Source organism: Hyperolius riggenbachi, chromosome 2 (genome assembly GCF_040937935.1).
Source record: "Hyperolius riggenbachi isolate aHypRig1 chromosome 2, aHypRig1.pri, whole genome shotgun sequence".
NCBI classification, from domain to species: Eukaryota; Metazoa; Chordata; class Amphibia; order Anura; family Hyperoliidae; genus Hyperolius; species Hyperolius riggenbachi.
In genome coordinates, this window is record NC_090647.1 from 58,695,897 (window position 1) to 58,719,631 (window position 23,735).

Below are 23,735 nucleotides of genomic sequence, written 5' to 3' on the forward strand. Positions count from 1 at the left end.
TGTAAATGGGATTCTCATCAGTCAGCGCATGCATGTCGCATTGCGCTCCTTTTGTGCACTCTTACTGCGTCTCATTGACTTGCATTTCTGCATAATGCGTGCGATAGGCATGGATCATACAGTAGCATGCTGCAGCCTTTGCACTGGCATTGCGGCAATTCGGATACTTCCGGCGTGCCTCGTCGCATTGTGTGAAGTGTGCAAGACTCCATAAATCTACACGGCCCTTGCGGTGGGGAAGCAGCGGGGAAGAGTACCGCGGTGCGACACAGTGTGCAAGGGGCCTGAAAATAAAGAGAACCCTGGGAATCCCCATGAGGAAATGGGCTAGTCCAAAACCTGTCAGTTCTGTCTGATTTTACTACTGACATAGGAGAGAAGTCATTTATAGCACATTTTACTCTGCGTGTAATGCACTTTTTATTTATATTTTCATGTATTTTACATTTTACATTTTTTTTTTTTTGCAATCGTGATCCTTTAATCAACTGTTAAAATGAGATGCATTAGTGAGTTATTGTAATTGTTATTTTCCCCAATATTCCTACACATACACCCTGCAAAAATGTAGTATTTTGTACATTGCTTTTTTCCAGGACCTGAGACGGTATATGTTGTTTTTTTATAGTATTTATGAATGGCATCTGCTTTGTAGCATTTGTAGCTGTCTGTGCCAGCAGCATATGTTCGCCATATTGTGTACACGCTTTCTGTGACCTTACTTTGACCTAATCTACTACGGCCTTGTTCATACACAAAATGATTTTTCAGTTGTTGTCAGAACTGCGTAAAGAGTCTCTTGAACATTTTGTCAGGGTGCCGCTGGGAAATAACCAAAGACAGATTTCAGAATGTTGAAAGTTTAAAAAGCCTCTTTCCCATAATTCTTCCAGCATGGTGGACAATAATGCTGTAGGGGAGCGAAGCATTGCTAACGTAACTAAAGGCCCATACACACGCCGGATTTGACGTGCGAACGACGGAACGTTCAAACGACGGGTCGTTCGCAAAAATCCGACGTGTGTATGGGCCTTAAGGAGCATTAAGAGCATTTAGATACAATAATGCGACATCTGGCTGTCTCGATGCTGCCCACTAGTGTTAAACTGGATGGGGAATTATTAATCTTTGATGTCCGATAATATATCTCACCATGTCTTTATGCACAGGACCTGATTCACCACATGGGGGCACAGTCAGGTCAATTGGGTGCCGCGATCTGCAGGCATCTAATAGAAGCCTGTGTTCATTTTCAGTAATTGGGCCAGGCAGTCATTTGGGTGTCCGAAGTGGTTAGTAGTCGATTGGCTACTACATAATACTAAAGGTGGCCACTAACAACCCAATTTCTAGCGAAAAATCGTTAGAGCGATCAGATCATTTTGATCGGAAGTGAAATGGTTTACTATACCATCAATGAACCAATCTTTGCTTCCTATCTATCACAACCAACAAGAAAATCCAAATTTTGGTTCAACGAAAATGCAATTGGACTGTTATTATATTCGTTCGTAATCGGTTGTGCCCATCAATGAAGATTTACAACCAATCCGATCAGAATGTCTGATCGCTCAAATGATTTTTCGCTAGAAATTGAACCGTTAGTGGCCACCTATAATGATTGTAGACCACAGGTGTCGCACATCAGGCCCGTGGGCCGAATGTGGCCCTCCAACGATGCGTCGTGTCTCTTCTGTTCTTACTGGCAGTCGCATGCTTTGTGCTTCCATACCGCCTTCTCCCGATCACGTGACAACCATTCAGAGCCAGGAGTATGCCTCATAGAGCATGTGGCTATCAGGGAGATATGAGGAGACTAGAAGCAGCACTGGAGTAGGCAAATATTAAACTGCTCCACTGCGCCACTCTGTAGAAGGGGGAGGAGCAGGTCCCCACGGTCACTATAGCTTGAGACTGTTATATCTTAAAACAATTTGCCCCGCGACTTAGACTATGTTTTAGATTTTGGCCCCTTACCTGATTAAGCTTGACACCCCTGATGTAGACAATCGGCTACAACAATCAGTTGTTTGGGAGCTGGGTTTCTAGTTTAGGTTTGGGAACTGGGGATTCCTCTAGGAATTACAGCTTTCTAGTCTTTTATTTGGGCTTTTGTCAGGTTGTGTTGGGGATCCTGACTGGACGCGCTGCTGACTCCGGGCACATGGCTTGGCCTGGGCCCTCTGCTTTCCTGCAGCTCTGTACTGGCCTTTCCTATGTAGCATGAAATTTCACTAAGGGACGCTTAAGGCTGGTTTCACACCAGGACGTTGCGTTTTAGGGGACGTTATGGTCGCATAACGTGCCCCTAACACAACGCCTGGTGCTCCCTGCTTTGGACGTCAGAGTGAGCCGCGTTGTGCAGCTCACTCTGGCGTCCGTGATGCCGTGATGCGCACTCTTCGACGCATGCGGCATCACGTGGTCCCGCCGGCCAATCGCCGCACAGAGCGGCCGTTCCAAGAAGTAAACACTGCACGTCACTGAGTGCAGTGAATATTAATTAGCCATGTGCCTGGCCGCTCTCCGCTCCTCCCCAATGTTACTGAGCATGTGCAAGCAGTCTAACGCGGCTCTGCCGCTTACAAAGTACTGCATGCAGTACGTTGACTTATGGCGCAGCGTTACTGTGTAACGCAACGTGGGCACTGCGAACAGCCCATTGATTTTTCATTGCTGTGCGGTGGGCTGCGTTACAGGCTGCACGAACGTGCGCCTGTAACGTCCCACTGTAAAAGCAGCCTAAATGTGGAATTAAAGAGGAACTCCAGTGAAAATAATGTAATAATAAAATGCTTTTTTTTTTTACAATAATTATGTATAAATGATCTATAGTGTTTGCCCATTGTAAAATGTTTCCTCTCCCTGATTTACATTCTGACATTTACCACATGGTGACATTTTTACTGCAGGAAGGTGATGTCAGTGGAAGGAGATGCTGCTTGCTTTTTTGGCAGATGGACCAAGCTGTAAACAGCTGTTATATCCCACAATGCAATGAGGTTCACAGACAGGAAACTGCCAGGACCATGATCCTAAAGCTGGCCACTAACGGTCCAATTTCTAGCGAAAAATCGTTCGAGCGATCAGAAATTCTGATCGGATTGGTTGTAAATAATCTCCATTGGTGGACACAATCGATTATGAACAAGTGAAAAAAATGTCGCCCGAATGAATTTTCGTCGAACGAAAATTTGGATTTTCTTGGTGGTCGTGATAGATAGGAAGCAATGATTGGTTAGTTGATGGTGTAGTGAACGATTTTTCGTCCGATCAGAATTTCTGATCGCTCGAACGATTTTTTGCTAGAAATTGGACCGTTAGTGACCAGCTTAACATTTAATTGGGGGAGGGGTTTCACCACAACATCAGCCATACAGAGCCCCCTGATGGTCTGTTTGTGAAAGGGAATAGATTTCTCATGGGAAATGGGGGGATCAGCTACTGATTGGGATGAAGTTCAATTATTGGTCACGGTTTCTCTTTAAAGGATACCCGAGATAAGTGACATGTTGAGATAGACAAGTGTATGTACAGCGCCTAGCACACTAATAACTAGGCTGTGTTCCTTTTTTTTCTTTCTCTGCTTGAAAGGTTTAAAAAGTCTGAGTCAGGACTTGGTCAGACTACAGTGCAACCCACAGTGATAAGAAATTACAGTCATAAAACACTTTCCTAGCAGAAAATGACATAATGCAGGGGATAGACATCAGAGGCCTCTAAAAGTCAGAAGTGAGGAGAAGCAGCCCGGCGAGGATAGGCAGACCATGGGGCAGACAGGTGAGAACAGTCTTAAAGGGAACTTAAAGGGAAGCTGAGATGGGGCATTAAAAAGAAATGATACGTACCTTCCTCCAGCCCCCTTTGGCCTGATCGCTCCCATGTCGTCCCCGCATGGGTGGGCCGCAACTGGCCCCGGTAAGTTGTCCAGTCAGCGCGGCCGTGCATGCACAGTTGTCCCCCGACCGGAGGACTTTCCCGGGGCTAATTGCTGAAGGAGAAGGTGAAGGAGGACGACATTGAGGGGGCTGGAGAAAGCTTTAGGTACGTATATTTTTTCTTTTTAATGCCCCACCTCAGGTTCCCTTTTAAAGGACACCTAAAGTGAGAGGGATACGGGGGCTGCCATATTTATTTCCTTTCAAACAATACCAGTTGCTGGGCAGCCCTGCTGATCCTCTGCCTCTAATACTTATAGCCATAGACCCTGAACAAGCATGCAGCAGATCAGGTGTTTCTGACATTGTCAGATCTGACAAATTAGCAACATGCTTGTTTCAGGTGTGCGATTCAGACACTACTGCCGCCGAATAGATCAGCAGGGCAGCCAGGCAACTGGCATTGTTTAACAGGAAATAAATATGGCAGCCTCCATATCCCTCTCACTTCAGTTGTGCAGGGGGCCTGTTTAACCATGCAGCCTGCTTATGAATTCTCTCTCCTTGATTTTCAGCAGGCATTCTTCTAGCACAATGTTTCTCAATGTTATTCCAGCATTCCCCTGATTTAGGTTGGGTTCACATTATGCCGAATCCAACAAGTGGACGATGGACACAGTGGATCTGATGTACCATGTGCTGTGACCATCCATGTTCACACGTTGCTGGTGTCCACCATTGCATTGCTATCTATGACAATCTCCATTCAGTTTCCAGGAAAATCCTGCAGGACGGGACTCTGCAAGCTGTCACTGCAATGGACATGTTAGAACACGTCTGAACTGATCCTATAACATGTCCACTGCTCTGTTTGAAGCTAGACTTACTAATGACTGCTGGCCAAGTACCCCATAAGAAAACTTGAATACTTACCCACACAGAGGAGAGCCTGCAGGTGGTGCAGAGACTTCTGTTCAATACTGGAGCCCACTGCTGCTGTGCTGGATTCCTCTGAACGTATCACACAAGAGGAAAAACTAGAACTGCTGGGAGTTTTGTAGTGGGCCCAATTTAAAAGGAACCCAAGTTCCAAAACATATGGCGGCTGCCATGTTTAATCCCTTCTAAACAATACCAGTTACTGGCAGTCCTGCTGCTCTCTTTGGCTGTAATAGTATCTGAATCACACACCTGAAACAAGCATGCAGATAATCTTTAAAACACAAACCAAAAAATGTGTACAGGTAAATAAATATACACACTTTGTCCGCAAGGACCTGACCTATATGTACTTAGTAAAGTAAGATGGGACTGCACTTTTGGTCAGACGGCGGAGGGTGCGTTTAGAAGCTCATTTCTTGAGTGAAACTAGTCGATTGACACTTGCACTGTATATGTTATGCACTTTATCCTACCAATGTCTCCAGCATTTGTTTGCTTTCTGTGAAGGTTGTGAATTTAGCTAGCTTTTGAGCCATACACATTGTCATTTCTGTCTATGGTGGGTTGCTGACTGGTGAGTTCTCTCCACCACACCCCCTTTAGACTGATTTCTTGACTGTCTCATTTGCAGCCATAATTGCACTTTGTTTTTACTAGTTTGCACAGTTCTGCCCCTTGCGTCCGTACAGTGGGGATAACTACACCCCTAGGATTTAAGTTGAATTCCAGGAGGGATCAGCAAAGACCCCTCACGGCTACACTGCGGTCTGGCTCTTTGTGCATGGTTCACACTTATGCATCTGGTACATGCTCAGAACGGTGACTAAACGCACCCTCCACCGTCTGACCAAAAGTGCAGTCCCATCTCACTTTACTAAGTACATATAGGTCAGGTCCTTGCGGACAAAGTGTGTAAATGCAGCTGATCTTGTCAGATTTTTGTCTGAATCGCCTGATCTGCTGCATGCTTGTTCAGGGTCTATGGCTAAAAGTATTAGAGGCAGAGGATCAGCAGGAATTTCAGGCAATGTGCATAATAGGAAATATGTCAGCCTCCATGTGTCTTTCACATCTGATTCCGTTCAAACACTCTGTCAGCACAGTCATTTCACCTCATGTATTTGGATGTAGAACAGAGGCGCCAGCAGGATAAAAATACGTAAAACCTTTAAAAACTGCTTGGAGGAAGTGGTGGGCTTACCTCCCAAAAGCAAACAAGAAGTACTGTTTGTATAAATTAACACATTTATTTATACGGTACCCTAAAAACAGAAATGCAACGCGTTTCGCAGGTCAAGCCCGCTTCATCAGGCAAAAACTTGGGGACCACAGTAAGTCTGAATTGTCAGGAATAGCGCCTCAGTGAGGCGCTATTCCTGACAATTCAGACTTACTGTGGTCCCCAAGTTTTTGCCTGATGAAGCGGGCTTGACCTGCGAAACGCGTTGCATTTCTGTTTTTGGGGTACCGTATAAATAAATGTGTTAATTTATACAAACAGTACTTCTTGTTTGCTTTTGGGAGGTAAGCCCACCACTTCCTCCAAGCAGTTTTTAAAGGTTTTACGTATTTTTATCCTGCTGGCGCCTCTGTTCTACATCCAAATACACTGTGTCCACTCCTGGTGGAAGGGAGTATCACCCTTTTCTTCTTACTACAGAGAGCGACTTCTTAGTCCTGAGTGAGGACAGGCATAATCTCCTCACCTGCCTTTTCAGTGGTTGCCTATGAGGTGACCCATGTTTGTGAGTATATATCTCTCGCATATTAACATTTTATCATATCATCTTAACATACTGCACCATAGTGGGCTCTCGGTTTCTCTCCTTTTATTTCACCTCATGTGGTTGGCTGGTGATTTTCAGCCGTCCTGCTAGTCTTCAGATGGGTTGTATGGCGTAACTGAAAATAGCATTATGTTTGTAGCTAGAGAATCCAGATAAAATGTAGCATGTAGCCATACAGGGGTTAATCATTGCGCTATACAGGTTGTCCCCGGTTAACAAACGAGATACCTGAATCTGTTTTTAAGTCAGAACATTGTGCCATCTCTGTCCCCTGTGCCCCCCTGTGCCTCCAGTGTCCCCCTGTGCCTCCAGTGTCCCCCTCTGTGTCACCTCTGCCCTCTGTACCTGCGTATTCAAGTTTAAAGGATACCCGAAGTGACATGTGACCTGATGAGATAGACATGGGTATGTACAGTTCCTAGCACACAAATAACTATGCTGTGTTCCTTTTTTTTCTTTCTCTGTCTGAAAGAGTTAAATATCAGGTATGTAAGTGGCTGACTCAGTCCTGACTCAGACAGGAAGTGACTACAGTGTGACCCTCACTGATGAGAAATTCCCATTTTTATCTCTTTCTTGCTCTCAGAAGCCATTTTCTGCTAGGAAAGTGTTTTATAGCTGGAATTTCTTATCAGTGAGGGTCACACTGTAGTCACGTCATGTCTGAGTCAGCCACTTACATACCTGATATTTAACTCTTTCAGGCAGAGAAAGAAAAAAAGGAACACAGCATAGTTATTTGTGTGCTAGGCACTGTACATACACATATCTATCTCATCATGTCACATGTCACTTCGGGTATCCTTTAACCACTTTACCCCCGCCCGTACGAATTTCGCCGTCCCTTTTTCCATCCTTTAACCCCCAGGGACGGAGAAATCCATACTTTCCGCGCTCCCGCCGCTGCCCGCGCTCCCGCTCGTAAACACGCCGCCGCCCGCTCGCCCGGAGATCAATGAACGGGAAAATCCATTCCCGTTCGTTGATCTAAGCCCCACAATGATCCGCTGCTCTCCGATGGGCAGCGCGATCATTGTGAAAAAAAAAAAACACTCACAGCCTCCTACTACTTGGTTGCAATACACAAAAAGTTACTGTTGCCATCTTGTGGCCAAATAGTAAAACTACACCCTAAGCATTTTTTACATAGAAGTAAATTAGTGTTACACAAAAAATTAACTCATTACCTCCCACACTCCCCATTTTTTTTTTTTTGTAATTAAAAAAAATTCAAAAATTTACAATTAAAAAAAATACATAAATAGTTACCTTAGGGACTGAACTTTTTAAATATTTATGTCAAGAGGGTATAACACTGTTACTTTATAAACTATGGGCTTGTAATTAGGGATGGACGCAAAACTGAAAAAATGCACCTTTATTTCCAAATAAAATATTGGCGCCAAACATTGTGATAGGGACATAATTTAAACGGTTCTATAACCGGGACAAAAGGGCAAATAAATTTCATGGGTTTTAATTACAGTAGCATGCATTATTTAAAAACTATAATGGCCGAAAACTGAAAAATAATTAATTTTTTTCCCCCACATTTTTTCCTATTTTCCCATTAAAACACATTTAGAATAAAATAATTCTTGGCATAATGTCCCACCTAAAGAAAGCCTAATTGGTGGCGGAAAAAAGATATAGTTCATCTCATTGCGATAAGTAATGATAAAGTTATAGACGAATGAATGGAAGGAGCGCTGAAATGTGAAAATTGCTCTGGTGCTCGGGGGGTAAAACCCCTCAGTGGTGAAGTGGTTAAAAGCCATTTTTTAAAACTGATTTTCTCAAAAATTACAAGTCCAATTTGAAAAATTTTTTTTTGTACTTGTTCTCATGGAAACACAGAATCCATGCCATTAGTATCGGTGGGTCGTTTGTAAGTCGGGGACTACCTGTATATGTCTCGTTGCTTGATTCGTAGTCAACTGTCATTAGTAGAGCAATGGATTGTTTTGTTTTAGGCATCAAAGTGTAGTGAATTGCACTGCTGCACTGCATGGAGTTTGTATGTTCTGGGTTTGCATGGTTTTCCTCCAGGTACACTAGTTTTCTCCCACATCCCAAGAACATGCTGGTAATTTAATTGTAACCCCCCCCCCCCCCCCCCAAAAAAAAAAAAAGAAAAAGAAAAAAAGAAGGGGGCACAAGAGCATTATAACTATGGTAGAGATTATATACTATGTAAAGTGCTGCAAAAGATGTCAGTGCTGTATGAATAAATAATAATAATATGGATATTGTAGGACATTGGACCGTAATTGTGTAGGGGGACTAGATTGTGAGCTCCTCTGAGGGCAGTCAGTGACCTGACTATGTACTCTGTAAAGTGCTGCAGAAGATGTCAGTACTATACAAATACATAATAATAATAATAATATGGTAGGACATTAGGCTATGACTACGGTAGGATTAGATTCTGAGCTCCTCTGAGGACAGTCAGTGACATGACTATGTACTCTGTAAAGTGCTGCAGAAGATGTCAGTGCTGTATAAATACATAATAATAATAATAATATGGTAGGATTAGACTGTGAGCTCCTCTGAGGACAGTCAGTGACATGGCTATGTACTCTGTAATGTGCTGCAGAAGATGTCAGGACTATATAAATACATAATAATAATATGGGAGGACATTAGGCTATGATTATGGTAGGATTAGATTGTGAGCTCCTCTGAGGACAGTCAGTGACCTGACTGTACTCTGTAAAGTGCTGCAGGAGATGTCAGTGCTATATAAATACAAAATAATAATATGGTAGGACATTACACTATGACTATGGTAGGATTAGATTGTGAGCTCTGAGGGCAGTCAGTGACATGACTATGTACTCTGTAAAGTGCTGCAGAAGATGTCAGTGCTATACAAATACATAATAATAATATGGTAGGACATTAGGCTATGATTATGGTAGGATTAGATTGTGAGCTCCCCTGAGGACAGTCAGTGACCTGACTGTACTCTGTAAAGTGCTGAAACAGACCACAATGGACAAATGGACATGTCGGTGAATCCCGTGTTAAAGCACACGTGAATTGGGAGATATGGATGCTGCCGTATTTCTTTCCTTTTTAACAATACAGATTGCCTGGCAGTTGTGCTGATCCTCTGCCTCTCATACTTTTAGCCACAGACCCTGAACAAGCATGCAGATCAAGTACTGTGACTGGATTAGCCAAATGCTTGTTTCCGGTGTCATTCAGACATTACTGCAGCCAAGTAGACTGGGGCTGCCAGGCAACTGGTATTGTTTAAAAGGAAATAAAAATGGCAGCCTCCATATCCCTCTGTTCAGGTGCACTTTAAGCATAGGATCCGTTCATACATGCTCTGACATCTGTTGTGGTGTCATAGATGACAAGCTAGCACGGTGGTGTAGTGGTTAGCGCTCTCGCCTTGCAGCGCTGGGTACGTAGTTTAAATCCCAGCCAGGGCATTATCTGCACAGAGTTTGTATGTTCTTCCCATGCCTGCGTGGGTTTCCTCCGGGCCCTCTGGTCTCCTCCCACATCCCAAAAAACCTATAGAGAATTGGCTTCCCCGTAAATTGTCCCTAGACTACGATACACATGAAGCATACACACATAGACATAGGACTATGGTAGGGATTAGATTGTGAGCCAATCTGAGGGACGGTTAAATGACAAGACAATATGCTCTGTACATCGCTGCAGAAGATGTTGGCGCTATATAAATACTAAATAATAATAATAATAATAATTCTGCTATCAGAGGATTGCGTCGGGTGTACAAGCCCCTACCCATGACATGCTTGCTATGTACCGTGTGTTCTGAGCTAATGGATGTCCTGCAGACCGCAGTGTGTAGCTCTCAGACCTTCTATTATATCAGTCAGGAACCTATTTACTGGCCCCCCCGGGGCAATCCATGCATAACCGGTGCTATGTTTAGTTTAGATTTCCTATAGCTGGATGGGGGGAGGCGGGGCTCGGATGTCCCTGGTGGCTCTATGTGAAGATGCTCTGGAATCCACTGTCTGCCTCTCTGCATTGTGGAGGGGTCTGAGGGAGAGTCCACTCCTTGGATGTACAGTATGCCGGCTATTTCCAGCTGTCAATAACCTTAGCATCCGAAAGCATGTCAGGCTTGCACATATGTCACATGCCACTGCTAATGGAGAAAATGTCACGCCGGAGAAATGCATGCACAGGCTTATTCCAATGGCCTGTATAGTATGTAGGCCTTTATTATGTTCAATAATATTTATTTTTTATTATTGCGTAAAGAAAACTTAATGATAGTAATGGGAATAAACAAATAAATCAATACATTGCAAAGCGAGAAGTAAAAAAAATATAAGATACATCAAGTAATGATTGATACTAGTGGTGTAATTTGTTCATATTGTTTGATCCACCGTGAACTTGGAGGTCATCAACTTCACTACTGGCAGACAAAAAAAAAACAAAACAGCACCAACTGCATTAGGTATAAACACACCCACTAACAATGGGTCTATTTTTTCATCCACGTGTAATGTATGTCACAAGTCAGGCGGGATTGCGGAGTTGCAGAACTGACTGAGACAGAGAGGAACTTTGGGAAAATAGCAAGTTTTGCATTTTTGTATAACATTTAGTTTTGATAAAACAGCTGATAGCAAGGAGCTCTGCAGATGTCGATGAGTCCCATGAGGGCTTTTTCCATTGAAAATCCCAATCCGCATTGTAAACACACTGCACAATATGGACACTACAAGACTGCAATACTGCACCAATATTGACACTAGCAGACACCTATACTGCACCAATATGGACACTAGCAGACACCTATACTGCACCAATATGGACACTAGCAGGCTCCTGTACTGCACCAATATGGACACTAGCAGGCTCCTATACTGCACCAATATGGACACTAGCAGGCTCCTATACTGCACCAATATGGACACTAGCAGGCTCCTATACTGCACCAATATGGACACTAGCAGGCTCCTATACTGCACCAATATGGACACTAGCAGGCTCCTATACTGCACCAATATGGACACTAGCAGGCTCCTATACTGCACCAATATGGACACTAGCAGGCTCCTATACTGCACCAATATGGACTCTAGCAGGCTCCTATACTGCACCAATATGGACACTAGCAGGCTCCTATACTGCACCAATATGGACACTAGCAGGCTCCTATACTGCACCAATATGGACACTAGCAGGCTCCTATACTGCACCAATATGGACACTAGCAGGCTCCTATACTGCACCAATATGGACACTAGCAGGCTCCTATACTGCACCAATATGGACACTAGCAGGCTCCTATACTGCACCAATATGGACACTAGCAGGCTCCTATACTGCACCAATATGGACACTAGCAGGCTCCTATACTGCACCAATATGGACACTAGCAGGCTCCTATACTGCACCAATATGGACACTAGCAGGCTCCTATACTGCACCAATATGGACACTAGCAGGCTCCTATACTGCACCAATATGGACACTAGCAGGCTCCTATACTGCACCAATATGGACACTAGCAGGCTCCTATACTGCACCAATATGGACACTAGCAGGCTCCTATACTGCACCAATATGGACACTAGCAGGCTCCTATACTGCACCAATATGGACACTAGCAGGCTCCTATACTGCACCAATATGGACACTAGCAGGCTCCTATACTGCACCAATATGGACACTAGCAGGCTCCTATACTGCACCAATATGGACACTAGCAGGCTCCTATACTGCACCAATACGGACACTAGCTGGCTCCTATACTGCACCAATACGGACACTAGCAGGCTCCTGTACTGCACCAATACGGACACTAGCAGGCTCCTGTACTGCACCAATACGGACACTAGCAGGCTCCTGTACTGCACCAATACGGACACTAGCAGGCTCCTGTACTGCACCAATATGGACACTAGCTGGCTCCTGTACTGCACCAATACGGACACTAGCAGGCTCCTGTACTGCACCAATACGGACACTAGCAGGCTCCTGTACTGCACCAATACGGACACTAGCAGGCTCCTGTACTGCACCAATACGGACACTAGCAGGCTCCTGTACTGCACCAATACGGACACTAGCAGGCTCCTGTACTGCACCAATACGGACACTAGCAGGCTCCTGTACTGCACCAATACGGACACTAGCAGGCTCCTGTACTGCACCAATACGGACACTAGCAGGCTCCTGTACTGCACCAATACGGACACTAGCAGGCTCCTGTACTGCACCAATACGGACACTAGCAGGCTCCTGTACTGCACCAATACGGACACTAGCAGGCTCCTGTACTGCACCAATACGGACACTAGCAGGCTCCTGTACTGCACCAATACGGACACTAGCAGGCTCCTGTACTGCACCAATACGGACACTAGCAGGCTCCTGTACTGCACCAATACGGACACTAGCAGGCTCCTGTACTGCACCAATACGGACACTAGCAGGCTCCTGTACTGCACCAATACGGACACTAGCAGGCTCCTGTACTGCACCAATACGGACACTAGCAGGCTCCTGTACTGCACCAATACGGACACTAGCAGGCTCCTGTACTGCACCAATACGGACACTAGCAGGCTCCTGTACTGCACCAATACGGACACTAGCAGGCTCCTGTACTGCACCAATACGGACACTAGCAGGCTCCTGTACTGCACCAATACGGACACTAGCAGGCTCCTGTACTGCACCAATACGGACACTAGCAGGCTCCTGTACTGCACCAATACGGACACTAGCAGGCTCCTGTACTGCACCAATACGGACACTAGCAGGCTCCTGTACTGCACCAATACGGACACTAGCAGGCTCCTGTACTGCACCAATACGGACACTAGCAGGCTCCTGTACTGCACCAATACGGACACTAGCAGGCTCCTGTACTGCACCAATACGGACACTAGCAGGCTCCTGTACTGCACCAATACGGACACTAGCAGGCTCCTGTACTGCACCAATAGGGACACTAGCAGGCTCCTGTACTGCACCAATACGGACACTAGCAGGCTCCTGTACTGCACCAATACGGACACTAGCAGGCTCCTGTACTGCACCAATACGGACACTAGCAGGCTCCTGTACTGCACCAATAGGGACACTAGCAGGCTCCTGTACTGCACCAATACGGACACTAGCAGGCTCCTGTACTGCACCAATACGGACACTAGCAGGCTCCTGTACTGCACCAATACGGACACTAGCAGGCTCCTGTACTGCACCAATACGGACACTAGCAGGCTCCTGTACTGCACCAATACGGACACTAGCAGGCTCCTGTACTGCACCAATACGGACACTAGCAGGCTCCTGTACTGCACCAATACGGACACTAGCAGGCTCCTGTACTGCACCAATACAGCAACATAGGAGAAAAGTAATTTATAGCTAATTTTACTCTAGAAGAAACGTACTAATCATTTGTTTACATGTATTATACATTTTACAATTTTCTCTACAGTGGTCCTTTGAAGAGGAACTCCAGTGAAAATAATGTAATAAAAAAAGTGCTTCATTTTTACAATAATTATGTATAAATGATTTAGTAGTGTTTGCCCATTGTACAATATTCACATATTTATATTCTGACATTTATTACATGGTGACATTTTTACTGCTGGCAAGTGATGTAGCTGCTGCTTGCCGTTTTGGCAGTTGGAAACAGCTGTAAATAGCTAATTCCCACGATGTAACAAGGTTCACAGACAGGAAACTCAGAAGTACCTCGGTACTCAGAGCTTCTTGTGGGAGGGGTTTCACCACAATATCAGCCATACAGCGCCCCCTGATGGTCTTTTTGTGAAAAGGAATAGATTTCTCATGTAAAAGGGGGTATCAGCTACTGATTGGGATAAAGATCAATTCTTGGTCGGAGTTTCTCTTTAAACATAGTGTCTTATTTTTTTATTTTATTTGAATGATAGGGAAAAAAAACAAAAACAAAAAAAATGAAAAAAGGTCACCTGGTTGTTTAAAGAAAGAGAATTGACATAAAACCCAAACAAGTTTCTCGTTTTAATAGGAAACCAGAATGGGTATCACAAAACGCATTTCCTTAGCCTCACAGAAAATGCTTTATTTTGTGAGAAGGTTCGGTTATTTTGCACCATGTGAGGATTCTCCCTGTCCTGCTGCCCGAGTGTAATTCTTTGGCTGACTCCTGACTAGCAGAGACAGCTGCCTGTGTGAGGTGCTCCTGTACCTCACCGAAGCCAATCTGACTGCATTAGCAGGGCAGCCAGGAGGAGGAAGACAGAGGGGTGAAGGAGAGGAGGGACAGGATATGGAAAAAAAAAAGAATGGAGGAGAGCGAGAAATGAAGGCTTTGCTGCTGGAGTGCCCTCATCTCCCCTCAGTTGTCGGCAGAACCGTCCAGCAGTGAGTAGCATTTGAAGTACGCCCAGCATCTGGGGTCGACACCTCTTCAGGCAGAACAAAGAAAAGTGCCGTTAGGTTGTCTACACACTACAGGAACCAATAAGGTTTACAGACTGTGGAGCAATGGCTACTGGGAACACATTGGTTGCTACAGGCAACATGCACTCTTCCACTTCTGCCTTTGTGGTTTACCTGTGCATGTTGGCGCATTGTTAGTTGCTCGCACATATTGGTGTTTTCATACAAGCACGCCATTGTCCGAACTGGTAAATTTTGTGCAAGAAACATCTGGATGGTGTTTGGTTTCACCAGTGGAAGGTGGCGCAGTTTGTAATGTTAACTCTTTAGGCTACCTGCAAATGGGACGGTGCGAAAAGTCTCTTCTTGTTTGTGTCTGAAAAGTTAAAGGGCTTGAATTTCAAATGGTTCCCTCGTTGGGATGCCGTAAGCGGTCCAGCGGACGTAGACAGCGTTACTGAAGCCCACAGTCTGGACACAGTTTTAGGTGCGTTCCAACTTAACCCTCTGCACTCTGTTTTAGGGAACAGTTGTCTTTTTAGAAATAGAGGGACTGTCTAAGCACTTCTGTTCAAAAGAAGGCTTATCTGTATTGGCTGGATAGCTACCCCTGCATGAAAACGGGGACTGTCAAAGGTACTTCTGTTCAAAACAGGTATTTTTAGTTCTGTTTACTGCAGTAAGTACTTCAGCTGACCAATGATTTGGCAATGTGATTCTATATCTGGTGGGCCCTCATCTGACTGGCAGTACGCCTATTAGTGTGTAGCTTATTTTGCTCAGAACGAAGCAAAGAAAAACGGTGCCAGATAGTTCAGGGCAGCCGGCGTCCCCACAGGCCGTAATGTTAATTAAATTACATTTTTTAACTAAAGTGGCGCTCGCAGTAATTTGAGCGACGTCAAAAGACGGAGCCCAAATTACTTTAAAAATGGCGTAATTCAGCCGCCAGCATCTTTCCCCCTGAGTCTATGGTAGCCTGGAGTGTGTGTGTGTGTGTGTGTGTGTGTGTGTGTGTGTGTGTGTATTTTTTTTTTTTTTGTTTTGTTTTGTTCAGAGTGTGGGAAATGTACAAAAATATGTGGGGTCCCCCATCCCGAGCATCTTTGACTCCTTGTCCCCCATGCTGGCAGAATGTGCATCTTTGACTCCTTGTCCCCCATGCTGGCAGAATGTAAAGTCCCGGCCGCATGGGGCTTCGCACCCTGAGCTATACCAGCCCACATGGTCTATGGTATTGGAGGGCTCTGGAGGAAAGGGGCGGCCAAGCCTTCCCCTCTGCCTCGGTGCCCTTGTCCAATCTTTGGACAAGGGTTAGGGACAGGGTAGGTTAGTGTTAGGCAGAGGAGAGGTGAGCCTTAGAGCCATATCAATCCATGCCATGTACTGATGAGGACCAGAAAGTCTGAAGGTGGCTTGTCTGCATGTTGGGTTGGTGTGGCTCTGTAAATTGTAGAAGCTATAGGCTCACTATACACCAGCGGTTCAGGGAGTGATGCATCATTGAAAACCACAGTTGCTCACTGAGTTATCATAAATTGCCACAAATACTTTGTTTTAACCTCTTCCCGACTGCCTCACGTCGCTCGGCGGTGGGAAGGTGGCGCCGACTAACGCCGATTGGCGTCAAGTCCTGGAGGCGGGGATTAGCAGGGAATGCGCATGCGTTCCCTGCTGAGACACAGAGCGGGGATCCATGATTCGGCTGCCAGCCGGGATCAGAGCTGGCAGGCTGTAACTGAAAAAAAAATGCGATTTACATTTGTACAGCACTGCGCTAGATTGCAGCACGGTTCAAATGTAAACCGCCCTGTCACTTAGCTAATCCCTCTCATAGTCTGATGCCTACGAGAGGGTAGTGTACTGTATGGATCGCAGTCAGGGCCAATTTAGGTTGGAGGGAGGGAAGTAAAAAAAAAATAAAAAATTGTATGACCGAGCAATAAATCGTTGTTGGCGAAGTGCTGAATTGTAAAAAATTGCCTTATCACTAGGGGGTATAAACCTCTGGTCCTCAAGTGGTTAAGCTATGGGCAGATCATGGCCAGATGGATCTGGGATCTCCGCCGATGTCTTTCCCCAATCCATCTGGCTGAATCTGCAAGCATCTTTGCGCTGTTGGAAATGAACGATTTGCAAAACCCGTGAAAGTCCACGTGGATCTGAGCGATCCTCCACGATTTAATCCAACATGGCAGTCGTTCAAAAATGAAAGATCGCTGCAGATGGCGTGGCGTGTGAGTTGTGAAACATTGTTTAACACATTTTCGTTAAATGTTGTTGAGCGATATCACAGAAAAAATAATTGGTTGCAAAAAATTGTTCAGAAAAATTGCAACGTGGGTATGGGCCTTTAAGAAGTCAAATTATACTCAGCGTTGCATTTTAGCAAGAGGGCTTTTTGTTCTTTTTTGGCCCCGTATACTTCCCTGCTGGTTCTGGGTCGCATGAGCTATCTGGGTATTTTAAATGAATCCTGTGCTGCAGACCTTCTGTTTATATGGCTGATGAAAAGGACAGGTTTACTTTAAGGTCATGTGACCTTTTGACCTGGAAGTGCCGTACCTCATTTAAAACCAAATTTGTCACTCTGGGACTGCAGCATAAATGTGCCAGCAGAGGGTGGGGGGCTTCTGTACACAGCAGCCCCCTGACAAATGTTTACAGGGGAGAGTTCCTGAGGCCTCAGTGTCATCAGATGGTGATTGCTCGCTAATTGCACGTAGCTCAGTGGCCAGGTGCCAGAAGCCTGCCAACTGCTCTGTGAATGTGTGACCCCCTCGCTGGGGCACGTCCGCATCTATGGCCATGAGGTAACTCGCGTCAGTAATGTGCGTCTTCAATCCACTGCAGTCCAGGAATTCCTTTATGGAAAAGGCACGTTCTGCTCCACAAAGAGAATTCTCAGCAGTGAGAAATCAGCGTGATAATTAATAAATGAGGCACATCCCTGCCTGCGGACTGAGCTAAGGACCTATATCATTATAGAGTTATACAGCCTCGTTCATGGTGCTGTAAGAAATTTACTACATACAGCCCTAGAGAATATATGCCTGTACCAGTTTGTGGAACTACAGTTCATCCGGCCTCCAGCAGAACTTTGATGAAGCCCCCTCAATGTTCAGACCTCTTCCCTCGCCTCCCCTGGTGACCCCTACAGCTTTGAGGCCCATCTCACAAAGGTCACTAACCTCCCTGGCGGTAACCCTGAGTCAGGCTGGGGGTAGAAAAAAAAGAAGCCAGACGCGGCAAACCCAAGTCTGACTCTGGGTAGCCGCTGGGTGGTCTGTGCAGAGTATAGCGCACAACGGGTGTTTTTAACTCTCCTCCCATGGGATTTAGACGCCGGCAGCAATTCTACTTCCTGTCTTCTGAGGCTCTGGATCCCTCTGGTGAGATCACCATCTGTAGTCATGACGACAGACAGCAATCTCACTACAGGGCTACAGCACCACCTGGAGGACGGAGGGAGAATTGCAGCGCTGGATCCAGGGGAGGCGAGTGCGTGCAGGGCTGCTACAGATCTCTCTGCAGTGTGATTTATTTTTTTCCCTTGTTTTAGGGCCTAAAAGCACAAGAAAAAAGTGCACCGCTTTTATGGCCCATACTCACGGAATACAATTGTCACCGCAACATGCGGCGCGCGCGTGTTGCGGCGACAGGTCGCCCGTGAGTATGCGGCGTTGCACGGGTGCGCACCCCGAACTGTCGCCCGTCGCTGATGTCGCCGGGCGGTTGGCGGACTAGCGACAGCAACATAATAGCAAATAGACGGCGCTTCCGGCGGGGGGAGGGGCAACAGCTTCCGTCGCATTCGTTGCCAGGTCCCTCCGCCGCGTGTATGCGGAGGGACCTGGCGACGAGCTGTCGCCGGCCTGTTGCGCACACGCTCACGTGTGCTGGCGACAGGCCACTTTTGCAGCCCGTGAGTATGCGGCGTTGCACGGGTGCGCACCCCGAACTGTCGCCCGTCGCTGATGTCGCCAGGCGATTGGCGCGGTCAATCACCTGGCGACAGTCGCCGCCGCATCTCCGCCGCAACTGTCGCTAGTCCGCGTGAGTACGCGGACTAGCGACAGCAACATAATAGCAAATAGATGGCGCTTCCGGCGGGGGGAGGGGCAACAGCTTCCGTCGCATTAGTTGCCAGGTCCCTCCGCCGTGTGTATGCGGAGGGACCTGGCGACGAGCTGTCGCCGGCCTGTTGCGCACACGCTCACGTGTGCTGGCGACAGGCCACTTTTGCAGCCCATGAGTATGGGCCATTAGAGTGTAAAATCCGGAAATGATCAAACCGCCAGGGAGGTTAAACAAGTGTGGCCATCAGGATCTTCACACCCATAACAAGTGTAGCTGCAAAAACACCTGATCTGAAGTATAGTCCTCTGTGTTGGAGGAAGGGGAGGTTAGTAGTTGGGGCCCCCTACTGCTCTGGGCCCCCCTGCAAACGCAGGACTGCTCCCCTCTATACACCCCTGGCTTGTACAAACAAAGGAGGACATGCAGGTTGAGGAGTCGGAGCAATTTTGGGCACCTGGAGTTGGTGTCAGTGGTTTCATAAAGTAAGGAGTTGGATGATTTTTGTACGGACTCCACAGCCCTGGTTAAAAAATAATCAGGCTGGCATAGCATACAAATGAAAACCTCTTCAAACACTCCTTTTTGCTTATACTACCTCCTTGATCCCCAAGTAATGTAGTCTGTGTGAAAATCACTGTCTCCCTTCATAGGCTGCTTGTACTTAAAGCATTCTAGAAGGATCTATCTTCCATAAAAATATAATAAGCTGTTCAGTCTGCAAGCAGAACACATAGATTGACTGCGTAAGACTGCACACCTATCAATCACCGTAGCTTGCACACAGAAGCCCCCTCTCCTGCACTCCGAGATAAAAGAACAATCCAATCCCCCTGTGGCAGCCTGGACACATTTAAATCAAAACCGGAAAGCCACCTGTTTAGTCTGGCATTTATGATCACATAATGTTTTTCCCCGGTACACATTACTATGTACTGATCTGAGACAAGCTTTGGGTCCTATGGGAGGAAAGCACTTCACAAATATTTTGTTGGCATTGGAGAGTTTCCAGGGAAAAATGAAAGTAAACCTATTAACACATTCAGACACTTGTTTAAAAAAAAAACACAGATTGTTCTTAGAAATTATAATTGTGTGGCTAATCTCTCGGAGCAGAGGGGACACTTTGTATGAGTCTGCTTTAATTGGATTGTATTAGATCTTGAAAACAATCAGCTTTAAATTTTTAGTGCAGTTATGACTTCCAGTCTGATGGTTGGACTGGGGTGACCCGGGAACATAACTTCAGTGCAGGCTCTTATTTGCTAGTTCCGCTCATGATTTAGGAGCGACCCATGAGAAATGTGAGCGGATCATGAGAAAGTATTTCTCCCAGTGTATTCTGAGAGGCCTGGCAGCAGAATGGTTGGTGATCCCAGGCACAGTAGTGCTATGCCCCCCCCCCCCCCCCCCTTCCCTGAAGCTGGATCCCAGGTTTAATTCTTGGCCTGGCCAGTTATCACAGCTCAGCAGAAGTGATACCTGCAGGAAACAGGAGATGAATGGAACATGTTTATGTTTAGTCCAGTGAAATGTTAGTGGCTCGGATTACACATAACCAGAGAGGTCACACAGCACAGGAAGTTCCTCTGGAAACTGTGGCTGCAGATCAGAAATGCTGGCTGATCATAATATATCCCTGCCGGGATTCAGGCTGTTGGTCCGCTCCCATCGTTAGCTGCTGTATATAGAAGGTGTTCATTGATTGGAGCTCGGGTTTGAAAAATATAACGGATCGTTTACTGGATGTGGCAGATATTCAGCGGCCATGTTTTGGAAATGGTAAAAAAAAAAAAAAAAAGGGTTTTCAAGTAAACTTGCACCGAAATAAAAAGAATGGCTGCCTGGCTCAGTAGAGGGAAGGGTTTTGGATAGTTCAGAGGCTTCCTGTGTCCTCGACCCCCACCTTTCCAGTGCTGAGCCCCTCCGAACACATCCTTTAGGCAGCATGGTGGCGTAGTGGTTAGCGATCTCGCCTAGCAGCGCTGGGGCCCCGGTTTAAATCCCAGCCAGGGCACTATCTGCATGTAGTTTGTATGTTCTCCCCGTGTCTGCGTGGGTTTCCTTCGGGTACTCCAGTTTCCTCCCACATCTCAAAAGCATACAGATACTGTAGGTTAAAGCAGGATTGTCACCATAAAAATCACATTCAACAGCAACTGGTCTGAGTGTATTAAGTGATAAAGATGCTAATCCTGAATTCAAAACTTTCAAAACTTTTTCTGCTGTTATGATTTGGAGTTATCACATACTTAAGGAGCACTGGCCCTTTAGTAGTCGTGCCAAAGAATTGCATGCTGGGGGTTCTTTTTATCTATAATCTATTCCTCCTCTTCCCTTTATTTCCCTGTCAGCTGCTTATCTGAAACCTAATCCCCTATTCACTTGTGTTTACAAGCAAGGCTGAGGCGACTCAGCGATTAGAGGAGACAAGAAAAAAAAGTAAAGGGCAGAAATGACATCACGAGTTAGCCTTAACTGTGGGCAAAAGACATGGCCCCACCAGGAACAGAATTCTCATCATTTACTATATAACATTCACTGAAATCAAAACGTGGACAGTATAATACATGTTTTTATGTAAGTAGATCAAGTATTTATCTACTTATATATGTTTTTTTTTTCCCTGGCATAGTATGGCTGATCCTAGTGCTTTAAGTGATAAAGATACTAATCCTGCATTCAAAACTTTCAAAACTTTTTGTGCTGTTATGATTTGGAGTTATCACATACTTAACCCTCCTGGCGGTAACCCCGAACGTAGTTCGGCGTAAGCCGCACAGGAGGTTTTCTCAGGCCCTACTGGGCCGATTTACTTAATTTTTTTTTTTGCTATTTGCTAGCTGCGTCAGCACACCAATCACCGCCGCCCCACGCTCGATCGCCGCTATCCGTCGCGGCCCCCCCCCCCAGACCTCGTGTGCTGCCTGGCCAAACAGTGCCAGGCAGCGCCGAGGGGTGGATCGGGACTCCCAATGACGTCACGACGTCAGTGACGTCATCCCGCCATGGCGACGGGGGAAGCCCTCCAGGAAATCCCGTTCTTTGAACAGGATTTCCTGATCGGAGATCGCCGAAGGCGATCAAAGCGGGCGGGGGGATGCCGCTGAGCAGCGGCTATTATGTAGCGAGCCCTGGGCTCGCTACATGATTTAAAAAAAGAAAAAAAAAACTGCTGCGCTGCCTCCTGGCGGAATTTTTTATACCGCCAGAAGGGTTAAGGAGCACTGGTCCTTTAGTAGTCAGTGCCAAACAGTTGCATGCTGGGGGTTCTTTTTATCTATAATATCTCCTCTTCCTTTTATTTCCCTGCCTAGCTACCTTGCTGAAACATGATCCCCTGCTCACTTGTGTTTACAAGCAAGGCTGAGGTGACTCAGCGATTGGAGGAGAAAAGAAAAAAAAGAAAAGGGCAGAAATGACATCAGGATTTACCTTAAACGGTGGGCAAAAGACATGGTTCCCACCAGGAACAGAATTCTACTCATTTACTATATAACATTCACTGAAATCAAAACGTGGACAGTACAATACAGGTTTATGTAAGTAGATCAAGTATTTATCTACTTATATATGTGTTTTTTTGCCCTGGCATAGTATGGCTGATCCTACTGCTTTAATTGGCTTCCCCCTAAATTGGCCTTAGACTATGATACATGCGCTACATGATATATACATAGACATGGCTGTGGTAAGGATTAGATTGTGAGCTCCACTGAGGGACAGTTAAGTGACAAGACAATGTACTCTGTACAGTGCTGTGGAATAGTATGTTCTCGTGGCTGTGCTCCCATCACTGTACAAGGATGGCCATACTGCATCTGTGCGAGTACGTCCGTGCCAGCGCGGTAAGTCAAACCAGCCTTGTGCTACTGCACAGCTTCTTCCGTACTTGCGCATGCACAGTGTGGTCCTGCTCGTACACAGAGGGGAGCGCGGTGACGCGCAAGAAGCTGGTTCCAGCCAGCAGTGGTGGGGTCGGAGAGGACATGGCAAGCTTCTGGACCATCAGAGGTTTCCTCTACTTGGGTAAGTATCCATTTTTTACTATATCCTTCACTTAAAGTGAATGTTTACCGGATTAAAAAAGAAAAAGTCAGATACTCACCTAAGGAGAGGGAAGGCTCGGTCCTAATGAGCCTTCCCCCTCCTCTCCTGGTGCCCGGTCCCGCGCAGGATCCACCGTGGCAGTATTCGACCAGTTCGGTCAAATACTGCCACTTCCGCATGCCTTCGGGAGCTTTCGGGAGCACTCGGGCTCCCGATGACGCGGCCGCTCCATACTACGCATGCGCGAGCGCCCTCTATGACGCACTCGCGCATACGTAGTATGGAGCGGCCCGTCTTCGGAAGCCCGAGTGCTCCCGAAGACCTCCGAAGTCCCTGCGGCGGCGGACGCGAACGGGGGAGCCAGCGCAGCACCGAGGGCACCGGGAGAGGAGAGGGAAGGCTCATTAGGACCGAGCCTTCCCTCTCCTTAGGTGAGTATCTGACTTTTTCTTTTTTAATCCGGTACCCATTGGCTTTAAAGCGGATCTGAACACAGAACGTTCTCTCTGCTTGAAAAGATAACCAACAGCATAATAACCTTAAAAGTAGAAAAAAACCATTCATTTGTTACAGCTGATTCAAATCCTGCAATAAATCTGCAGTATGT

The 23,735-nt window shown here is 46.2% G+C and overlaps 1 protein-coding gene across 1 annotated transcript in view; it reads left to right on the top strand.

Annotated features, from left to right (window-relative positions):
* AMOTL1 (angiomotin like 1) overlaps positions 1–23,735 on the top strand; it is a 172,486-nt gene that overhangs the window by 74,556 nt on the left and 74,195 nt on the right.